Below are 11,692 nucleotides of genomic sequence, written 5' to 3'. Positions count from 1 at the left end.
CTCCGAAGCAGGCACAACACGAGCTTTACTAGGCATAAGACGCAAATATATGCGTAATCCCGGCGTCCTATGAGACGTGGAAACACTCCGGATATATGCGCGGTACCTCACACAGCATCCTTACCATCATCTTCGGCTCATTGATATTGACTGTCCGGACTCCAGCATTGGTATTGCTGTTGACCGCCTGAAACTGCACCTCCCCACCACACCATCAGTGCTTTCCTATGCCCCGCCAATGTGGACTCTTCGCAGGCCTCCTGTATGTGACCACATTCCTGGTCTTCTGAAGAAAAACTCTGTACCTCCCGTTGTTGCTCACCAGCTTACACTGGAGCACCTTAACTCAGCGTACTCTAAACGACTCCCTGTGTACACTGATGGATCAGTGTCTCAAGGCGGATCTACTGCAGCCTTTTATATGCCACATGAAAACCTTGAAGTGGCGCACAAGCTCCTCTACGAAACGTCATCTACTGAGTCCGCGATACTGACCGCGTTGAACCACATAGCGGTATCACCGCCTGGCGCTTGGGTTGTGTTCACTGACAGTAAGGTGGCGCTAGAAGTTCTAGCAAATTATTGTTCCAGAACAATCGGCGGCCTAGCACCATGATAGTCGCAATATACAACCGACTTCTATTCTTTGGTCATAGCCTGTGTTTCCAATGGGTACCCAGTCACACCGGCCTGCACGGAAACACCCGCGCAGACGCCTTAGCACGTCGGGCACATGGGGACGGCACCTCCAATAACTGTCTCCTTCCACTTTCAGCCTCATCGTGTCGGTTACAGACACAACGACTCCGTCATAACGGCCCTCGGCAGTTTCAAGAGGACGCTGTCCGGGTCCATCGACCCGTCGATGGATTTCGTTGCCACACACCACTGCTCGCGTCAAGAAACGTCTATTCTACACCGACTACGCCTTAATGCCGCCAGGACACCTCTACTTCTCTGTAAAATGGGTCTTCTCCAGTCGCCCAAATGCCCCACTTGCGCTGTTGAAGCTGATGTTCCACACCTTCTCCTCGACTGTCACAGATTCGACGGTCACAGCCCAATCTGCCGAATCCCAATTTGCCGAATGCAGTTAAGCGGATTATCTGTGAGGGGAAGGTCAGCCCCTTTCGGCTAGCTGGGAAAGGATACATCAGCTTTTCGGCGGGTTGGGTATGGCGGAAAATTGTCTAAATAGGAAAGCGGCGGTAGCAGACATCTTGCACGATGAGGAAATGTCGAATGGCTCCTGCTGAATCATCTCCGTTTTTTTTTTTTTTTTACCAATACATCAATCAATCAACCATCACTGAGTGGACTATAGCCGGAGAACTACACATGGTGTTGAAAAATGACACACGCACATGGCACACTGCAGCTAGCTGGCTATAAAACGATGCAACAGATATTGTCGTTTTATATAGTAAATTACAATAGACTAGAAAACGTAGCGAGAGAGCGCACAAACATGATAAATAATTAGGAGTATATCTGTTGAATAGACAGACGACAAATTTATCCACAGCAAGAGTAAGGGGTTGTCTCCGTATGAAACTTCACAGATGTGTTTCTTGTTTGTGTGTCTTGTTCCTGGACTCAGGTTTTTTCGTATTGTATAGCCTTGCCACCATTTCGCATGTATTCTTATCATTAACAATACGTGCGTTGTTTCGTAATTTTATAATTTAGAGTAAGAAAATAAATCTCTCCACTGTCCATTTTATTGCGATACACTCCAAACCATTAAGTGTTGTTTTTTAAACAAGATATTTGATTACGGCTCCTGTTGGTCTATGCACTTAGAAGCTGTGAGCTCTGCGTCACTATCGTGAGAGATCCTGTCGCAACGTTGTAACTGGATATGAGGATGATTTCAATTCCAATTATTAACCAATGAGAGCATATATTATTGCGTATCAAGGTAATGAAAGCACTCCATGTGAGAGGAACGTAGGTGCTGGTTGCGGCGACGGAACTGCTTGCCGTATATATAGTCGGCCACGCTCAGGCGGGCAACGTCACGTTAACCTCAGGTGGTATTGTGCGTCCTGGGCAGACTTCACAGGGAACTGTGGCAACATTTGTCTTAAAGCGTCTGAGGAAAACTCAGCGAAAACACCCAGACAGTTGAATCGGTGTCGCCTCCCAGTTTCGGCTTGAAACGCCATCATCGTAGGAAGAACACAACGTTCCACGAACAATCGAATAAGCGAACTGCTTGTTTGCTTGGCCAAGCGATCTACTTTCCGGTGTTGCGGAAGGCACGTTGCCCTGGGAGGACTGTTCCTCCTGGGCCAACTTCATAGGAAACTTTACCGACAGCTGAGGAGAATCCAGCGTAAATACCCAAGGCAGCCGGGTCACCTCCCAGTTTCGATTATCTTAGTCACTAAGCCACGGTAGCAAGGTAAATTCGGCGAATTGGGAATGGACATGCCGGTCATTCGGCCGGTTGGTACAGCGCATTTGGAGTCCAGCCTTCAATGCATTCGGCGAGTGGGGATTCGGCATATTGGGAAGACACCGATTCGACACCCCTCGAGCCACGCTGAGACGACGCCAACTCGAGCTGCGGTGCACGGACTTTTCTCTGGCCACTCTGCTCGGCCCAGTACGAGATCACACACAGCGGTCTGTGACAAAAGCAGTTCTGACTTTCTTGAGAGATTCAGGTCTTATGAACAGCCTGTGAACTCAGTCGTGCAATCTCATTCTTTTGTGCCCCACTCTCACCCTCAACGCATTAACCTCATGCTTTCCTTTTAAAGTTATCTTCTGTGATCCATCTCATTCTTTCACCGTTTGTTAGTCATCTTTTTTTTGTCATCTTTGTGTTTAATCTACCTCATCCTTCTTTCATCATTTGTTAGTTTGTCCTTTATTTCCGAATTCTTTTTCTTTTTTATTTATTTATTTATTTCTGGAATAGCAAGCCGACGTCTCGTTTGGCTGACCTCTCCCCCGTTTTTTTTCCTTTTCGTCTAATAAACATATCCCCCCCCCCCGGTGGGAATCTGAGGAGGCAAACGCGAAAACAGGGCAACGCAGCATAAGGGAAGCAGGCTCGCTAATGCACTGCCCAGACGTCTGAGTGGCCAGCGCCATCCTAAAGCAAGGTTTTCTCATCTCTCTCTCTCTCTCCCTCCCTCCCTCCCCCTCTCTCTCTCTCTCTCTCTCTAATTTTCTGTGTTTTTGTTTTTGTTTTGTTTTTTTGTTAACCGTTGTCTATTCATAAGAGATGCTCCTCCCGAAAGGGGTATGTTCCTTACTAAAATGGCTGACCACTCTTACCCCAAGCAAGCAAGCAAAAGGCGCTCTTGTGAACTCATGTTCGCATCTAGGCAGGTAGAAAGACTCACAGACGCAGGTTACTACCGTAATTTAATTGAACGAAAACTTCTCGGCCTGTTTTTCCAGCAGCCAAAAATTGTGTCGCGCGATAACAAATGTGTTGTGGTACCATATTTTCTCTCTTCTATCTCTCCATCTCTTATATCTCCATCTATATCTCCATCTAGCTCTCAAAGTTATGATGTATACTCCTTCTCTTCAGAAATCGTTTGCGTCTTGATCGTTTCACCCCATTTTCAAAGTTCGATTCAGAGTGTGGGGGAGGGGGGGAGGGGGATTTATTGGCAGGGTTAATCACAGGTCATCAATTTTGTTCCTTGTGCTAAGAATGCAGTTTATTGTATTGGCCTGTGGGTTTGTCTGAGTCACTAAATAGGTGACTCTAGGTTTGTGTATGTCGGGCAAACGTCGCAGTGCCTAAATCAGACGTTGGGTCAGCATAGCAAAAAATCCCGATTCTAGCCACTTAGAGTTATGCAATAATTGCCAACCTCTCTGGGCGGAGACCTCAGTCATAGCGTGGGAACCGGATACACTAAGCCGACTTCTGAGATAGGCTTTGGCGATCCGCAATGCGGGAAACTGTGTCAGTGTTGCTTTTGTGGCTATACATCCGGCTTATCGACGCCCTTTGAAACCCTTGCATTCCCTTGACCTTCTACCGAGTATGTGACCTTCTTGTTACCTTCCTTTCCCCCTTTTTCCCACTTTGCTGGTTTGAGTCGTGCGTTCGTGTCTTCCCTCCCAGACGTGTCTAGGACATTTCGGTGCGGAAATTTCGGTGCATGGACGTTTCGGTGCACGGACATTTCGGTGCACGGACGTTTCGGAGCACGGACGTTTCGGTGCGCGGACATTTCGGTGCAAAGCGCTCCAGCGGCGGGGGATCACTGCAACGTGGGTTCCGGGAATGGCTGTCACGATGTCGACATATCGTAATAAAACAAAAGGAACAGGGCGGCTTGGTATCAAAAGTAGTGTGTCAGGAAATTTGGTTTACATAGAGAAGAACGTGCTTTATGTATTTTTTGTGCACTATTATAGATTTAGGACATGATCTGCATGTGTTCGTGGTTTCTCGTGGATTTTAAACTTTTGGGGCATTTTCTTCTTTAATATGTATTTTGCGCCCCACTCTCTAGTCGGTGCTGTTCATTTTTTTATTTCTTTTTTTTTTTCAAGGGTATATGAAGCATTGCTTTGTCATAGTGAGTATTATCTCGAAAAGGGCATCTTCAAGGTACGGATATTATGCAATTTGAATTCCATTTGTTGAGGACGTGCCGGTTACACCTTTGGTGGAAGCATATGATTAGACGTTATTCCCCTTGTATTCCAAAAAGTTACGAAGTTACCATGTCCCGGTGTTCAGAAGGGAATATAGCAGTTCCTGTGTTCCCGTTTGGATAAAAGCTCTGCACCTTCCCATGGCTCTTCAAGTTTCCATAAATGGAACAAAAGTCTTCAAGCATGAAATAAGCAGTTTTATCGCATTATGGCCACCCTGTGATGGGGTCCACGAAGAAATGACCCCAGAAAAAATGTCCCCGGAAGAAATGCCCCCGGAAAAATTGTTCCCGGAAAAAATGTCTCCTGGAAGAAATGTCCCCGGAAGAAATGTCCCCTGAGGAAAATTCACTTTTGGTACGCGTGGACTGGTTGACTTCGGACGTTGACTTTTTACTATATAGGACGGTGTGGATTTTTGAGCACCGAAGCAAGTAATCGTATATCATTTCCGAATCAAATATCGAATTCAATGTTCGAATTCCAAATCGAATTGATGTTTCTTCTAAACCGAATATATTTGAATAGTCCCGAAGTTGCACACGTAAGGCCGGCTCATGGAGGGCATAGAACAGAGTGAGCGCTATACTTACGCATACCGTACATGTTTATATTCCAATATATGCTGTATATGTATCCAATTACGGTTATTCGACGAGTCGCTTAATTTATTCGTATTCAATTCCGTTTTAAAATTACTATTCACACATAGCATTTCTTTGCCTAGGGAGTCGCTGCGGGTGACCAGGGTCAGTTTTGGTGAATTTACTTCGTTGTGTCTTGCCTGTACAGTTATGGGGCTCCCGAGACCCAACGCATGACACCGCTAGGCATATTGAAATACATTTTTGCTAGTAAATTTTGTTGCTTCCCCCCCCCCCCCCCGCATTTTATTTTCCTTTTTACACATCACCCTGCACGTCGATCCGCGCACTTTTAAAAAAAGAACTTGACATGCTCCTAGCCATTCCGAATGACATCTTCTCTCCTGATTTGTTGAAACTGGGCGGCGTACGCCTTTCTGCGACACTTCACATTTGTGCGAATTAGCATAGAAAATGTTTTTCCGTGTTAGCGCCGCGAAGCAACTCTTGCTGTACGCGGTGTACAGGCGTGGACAGCAGGGGGTTAGTATGCGTCCAGGACCGACTTCAGGGCTAGGTTTGCCGACATTCGTCAGGAAAGTCCGATGGAAAACCCAGGAAAAACCTCAGACAGCACAGCCGGCACGGGGATTCGAACCCGCGCCGCGTCCCAGTCTCGGCGTGAAGGCGATCATCCTAACCGCTACTCCACGCGAGCTGGTACAGAAAAATGTACGTCCCGCTTTTAATTCCCTCAAACCTGAAAGGATAGCTGTGTCATCAGGCCTAAAATCTACAGTCGCAAAATCCCGGCGTTCTGATTGCACACGAGTCAGTGTGATGTCATGCAGGATATACTTTTTAGTACAAGAAGAAAGAAACAAAATAAGAATATCCCAGCCAAGTGTGCACGTTGTATCAACAAACGTGACAATTGATTGCAGTGTATTCTCTACGCGAAATCATAAGTGAAAGTGGCCCAAGCTTTCAAAGTAAAAACACTTAATGAGTGGTTAGATATTTTCGTATTTATTTTGAATCCGAGGACTTCAAGGCCGGCAATATCGCAACCGGGGATTGCGCAAAAATTCCACGCGTACCAAAAGTGCATGTTTCTCAGGGGACATTTTTTCCGGGGACATTTTCTCCAGGGGACATTTCTTCCGGGAACATTTTTTCTGGGGACATTTCTTCCGGGGACATTTTTTCCGGGAACATTTTTTCCGGTTCCCCCTGTGATGAACCCCCCCACCCCCCACCCCATCACCATTTGTGATGAACTATGTTAAAAATAAACCAGCAAAAAATTGTTGATTATTAAAATTAAATTTATGACTATCGTATCTTACTTTAGCAATACTTTCCACAACCGTCTCTTCGACATACCTATAAAGCATAAGTGCATTACCTATGAAAGCACTGTTTTTACCGTTCAAAAGACGACCAGTTTATGGCTAGCGAGTCTAACAGCTTTTGGAGGGGCACCACGCTAATATTATATGCTTGTTTAGGCCTTGAAAATACGCAGCCATCACCGAGGAAAAATTACGTAGAAATACAAGGGGAATAACGCTTAATCAAATGCTTCCACCAAAGATGTAACCGGCACGTCCTCAACAAATGAAATTCAAATTGCATAATATCCGTACCTTGAAGATGCCCCCTTCGAGATAATACTCACTACAAAATTAAAAAGCAATTCTTCATCTACTCTTGAAAAAAGAAATAAAAAAATGAATTTCTGTACAGCACCGACCAGAACATGGGGCGCAAAATATTAAAAAAGAAAATGCCCCAAAAGTTTAAAAGCCACGACAGACCACGAACACATACTGCTCAGCTCTTAAATCTATAATAGTGCACAAAAAATACATAACGCACGTTCTTCTCTATGTAAACCAAATTTCTTGACAACACTACCTTCGATGCCAACCGCCCTCTTCCCTTTACGGTATGTCAACATTGTGACAGCCATTCCCGGGACCATTTTTCCGGGACCCCTCAGCAACGTTTTGCACCAAAATGTCCGTTCACCGAAATGTCCGTGCAGCGAAACGTCCGTGCACCGAAACGTCCGTGCACCGAAATGTCCGTGCACCGAAATGTCCGTACCCAAATGTCCTGCACCGAAATGTCCGGATCCCCTCCCAGACTGAGGTTCGGTAGTTTTCTCATGTTGGGGGGACCAAGTGTTTCATTAAAAAAAATAAAAAAATACTACATTAGAATTAAAAGATTATAGAATCATTGGTTCTTCATTGGAATATGCATCGGCAGTCTGGGATAAAGTAAATAGAAAGGTCTACTTGACTACTACACTAGGTTCACTACTACAAAGGTTCATATTGTCCAGGTGCGCAAAAACTCCCTCGGTCACATACGGTAATTATATTTAAATATTAAACATGAATGACTAAGGTGCGAAATCTTTGTTTCATTTGGAGGGTGACAGCACCAAGGATGGCCTCAGAAAATTTTAGGTTCAGTACTATAAAAAAGGAAAGAAAGAAAGCGTCGCAGACCTATCATCGGAGATTACAGCTGATAAAAGTCTTACAGCTGATGAAGTCGCTACCTATTAAAAGTTACCATGCGAGGCGATCCATTCGGCATATGCCTAAATATCGCAGAATTCGATTTTAAAACTTCAACTAGCCGCCCGAACCGCTTTGACGTCACCACGGTATAGCCCACTCGTTGATTAGAGAAACGTCGTCTGCTGAACAGGAAGAAATAGGAAAAGAACGGGGAAAAAAAAAAAAGGCCAGAAACGCCGACCCCGATTGGAGTGCGCTCGCCCTTGGAACCGTAAGGTATCTTCGATTTGGCCTGCACCACCGGCACTAGTTCAGGGGAGTGCCGATGTGGAGCAAAGAGAGTGCACCGCCGACTGAGACAGTGCAAGTGTAGGTTCAACACTAGAGGGTCCCGGAAAGAAGGGTCCCGCTGGCAAAAGATGGTCCCGCAGGCATGCACATCTTTGGTGTGACAGATGATGCTCCTCAGGGAGAGATATGTATTATGTTTTGTGAATACGGTGTTTTCTTTACTTTTTTTTCTTTTCTTGCTTTGAATTGCCTAGTTGTAGGACCTGACTACCACACTTGATTAAAATTCCTACCCCAAAGTTGGCAATAACTCGATCGGTGCGGGACAGATGACATTTCTCGCACACATCTGCTATCTGTTACACGTCTAGCACACGTCGGCACACGTGCTCTGCGGCCCGAGCACTCAACGGTCGACGGGAAGATAGGGCAGTCAAGAGCTGGTGTCCCAGCAACGAAAAGGATAAAAACATCAACACTGCGTCTCCAGGAACGTCGTTATCAAATCTGCGAGGAGTACGTAGGACGGGATGACGCCGAAATAAATCATGTAAAATAAAACGTTCAAAAATAAATCTCTTAAATATCAAATTTGCAAAATAAACTCTTCAATTTAAATCATGAAAAAATCCACACCGTCGAAATAAACTCCGAAAAATACACTTTGAAGAATAAACGCTTCGAAATAAATCTTTTAGCATCCATCGTCCCTGATTGGTGGACAGCCGACGGCTCTACGTCCGCCGCGGAAAATAGTACCCTCTTCGCGCTTGGGGCTAGCCAGGGCTCTAACTGTGAAAGAGGATTTCGGTACACCGGAAGTAGGTTGTCTGTCTGTATGTGATCCGTGACCAGTTTTGCCAACTTAGTAGGGGGAGGGGGGAGCTGATATCATTCGGAATGACGGATGCCCGGGAGCGTATTATTCGGTGAAGTTCTGTTTTAGCAGTGCAAGTAACGCACGACATCGGTGTAATATAGTCTAATATAGAGCCGACTATCAGGAGAGTTTGGCCATTCTTTGGTACGTTTTCTGATTTTGCGTTTCTCTTTTTCGTGTGTGTGTGCGCTTTCTTGGGCTTTCTTTTACCAGTGCGAATGACCGTCGCCGCGCAATCCGTCCAGCTCCAGTATGGTATTTTCTTATTGTAGGTCAGACACAGACCTTGCAGTTGTTCTCTCATACTTTCGATATCTATGAACCGTATCTTCAGCAGAAGGGGAGTTATACGGGCCATGAAAGAGTGAATAAATGAGTGTACAGCTTTCATAGAACATAAACATCGACACAGAAAAGATGCAGGGGACAACTGCAAACCTCGTGTCTGGCCAACTGTAGAAAAACACTAGCATCTAGAGAACGATATCACTAGCGAACTAGTGTAGCGAGTTATATCGACTTTATGTTACCCATACAATGGAATTTCAAATCAGGAGAGCGAATGGTAACACTTGGTCGGCTGTTACGTGCTCCATCGGCTATCTGCAACTACGCCCCTGTATTTCTGGCAGTGCAGGTGCTTGCGGGACCATTTTTTCCGTCCACACAACCAGGGCCCTTTTTTTGTTTGTTTTTGGATCGTGGATTTCGCAACCGGGAATGTCGAGATCCTCCCGAAAACTTCAGAAGTTTGGAACTGACTGAGGCGTGCACTCTTAGCGAAAAGAAAAGGAAATGTCAAATTATTATTATGGGATGCGACGGTAGAATTTCTAGCATTTTTTTCAGCATTACGAACATTACAGCACAGTCCTGTTTAAAGTTACTGTAAAGAATGACTGTAAAGCCCGGCTTGCACTAGCCGGAAATACGAGAGATTCTCGTTAGCGTTATGAGACAGCTCGAAGAGCTCTAAACAGAACTCTGACACGACAATGCTGTCTCAGACGATAATCCCTTTACGAGCAGCTAAGTAAGCTTTTGTTCTGGTCTCCAAGGCCATGCCCTAAGTCAGCGGTCCATGAAAGTAAAGAGGAGAGAGGAACCAGCAGTACGGTGCGCACGCGCAAGCTTAATCGGCGGAAGGATACGGTCCGCGCGGTTTTGCTTTCGCGTCACCAGATGGCAACACAGAATGACGTGTTTCAGACGTGTTTCGCTGGGCTTCGGTCGATGTTTACGCGTACTCACATTTCATGATTTTTTATAAAAAACTAAAAGCTGTAGACATATATATAGATTTGGTGTTTATCGATTCCTGAAATATTTCGAGAGAAAGTAAATGGAAAGTTTTTTTCGAAATGGCTATAGAAGTTTAATAAAAACCTGTTCAAAGAGGGAGGAGAAAAATTGTGTTTTTTTTTTACATTCGTGACGTCGCCGTAAAATACATACGACATGTATGAGAAATCTAATAACATTATTCTCTTCATCTCGTCTTCCTCTTTATGATGAACCACCCGCGTCAAAATCTGCGCAGTGGTTACCGAGAAAAAGCATAAAAACTGTTCCATAGAAAAGTTGTACTTACGCGGCCGCTAAAATCAATGACGTTCTACGCATCTTCCACTGGAGTATTCTGGAGAATGTCGCTTGTGCGACGAATACATGGCCATGGTGCAACTTGCTGTTCTCCCCTTTTATTCATCCGCAGTAACGGTCTGGTCTGGAACAGCTGAGTCTAGTTTTCTCAAAATGGCTGTCTCCATTTTCTCTTTTCACTTTCGAATATACGTATTCGTGAGGATCAAAACAACAAAAAGAGAGATTCTGCCATATTTGTGTAGCCCTGTGGGTTGGAAGATTCCTACTGATTTCATAGGAGTTTTAGTTCTACTTGAGGGCTGTTATTCGCTATGGCTTGCGTGGTTCACATGAGTCAGCAGCTATAACCAGGGAAGGCCCATACCGCCCGAAACCGCCATGTTTTCCCCTCTCTGCTTCACGTTCACATCACCAGGTATAGCTCGCGCTGTCTCGAAATCCCGCATCTGGTCCATCTGGTTGTTAGTTGTCCCCATAGGTTCTGGTTTTGCTTCGTCTCTAGGCAGCGCCACCTATACGTGGTGAAATGAACGTGAAGCAGACAGAGGAAAAAATTGCGGTTTGCGGGCGGTATAGGCCATAGGAAATGCACGGGGTGAGAATTTTCTTTGCTTCTAACTTTTTTTTTTCTACAAAGCGATAACATTTGAAAAAAAATAAAAAATAAGGGTAAAACTTCGGGCGAATAACTATCAGTCTGCAAAGTTTGAAGCGCCACAGACGTTATCTTATATTTTTACGACTCGATCGAAATGTGAAACCTTTGCTAAATTCACCCTGTACATACATGTATGCATACATACATGCATACATGTACACACGTAGCAAATGAGATGTACACATGCGGGGGCGTCGCAACTGTTGGAGTTACTAGCTGAGCTATGCCAGATTGTGTACATTGTATGCAAATTATGTACTTTTTTTTTATCCTGGGAACATTTTTTTGCATTTCTTTTCCCATTTTTTTTACATTTTCCCTCCAGAACATTATGTATATGCTATATGCGTGCACCTGGGACTGTATAACAGGGCTCACCCTAACGGTCCCGCACTGCAGTTAGTTTCTAACCAAACTCTGTATAATATATATCTCTCTCTTCATGAATGATGCGACATGTAATATAGAAAAAGGTATACATAAAATAGTCGCCGGAAAG

This window comes from Ornithodoros turicata, chromosome 1 (genome assembly GCF_037126465.1).
Source record: "Ornithodoros turicata isolate Travis chromosome 1, ASM3712646v1, whole genome shotgun sequence".
Taxonomy (NCBI): Eukaryota; Metazoa; Arthropoda; class Arachnida; order Ixodida; family Argasidae; genus Ornithodoros; species Ornithodoros turicata.
The sequence above is the reverse complement of the archived record's forward strand: the minus strand, read 5'-3'. Positions refer to the sequence as shown.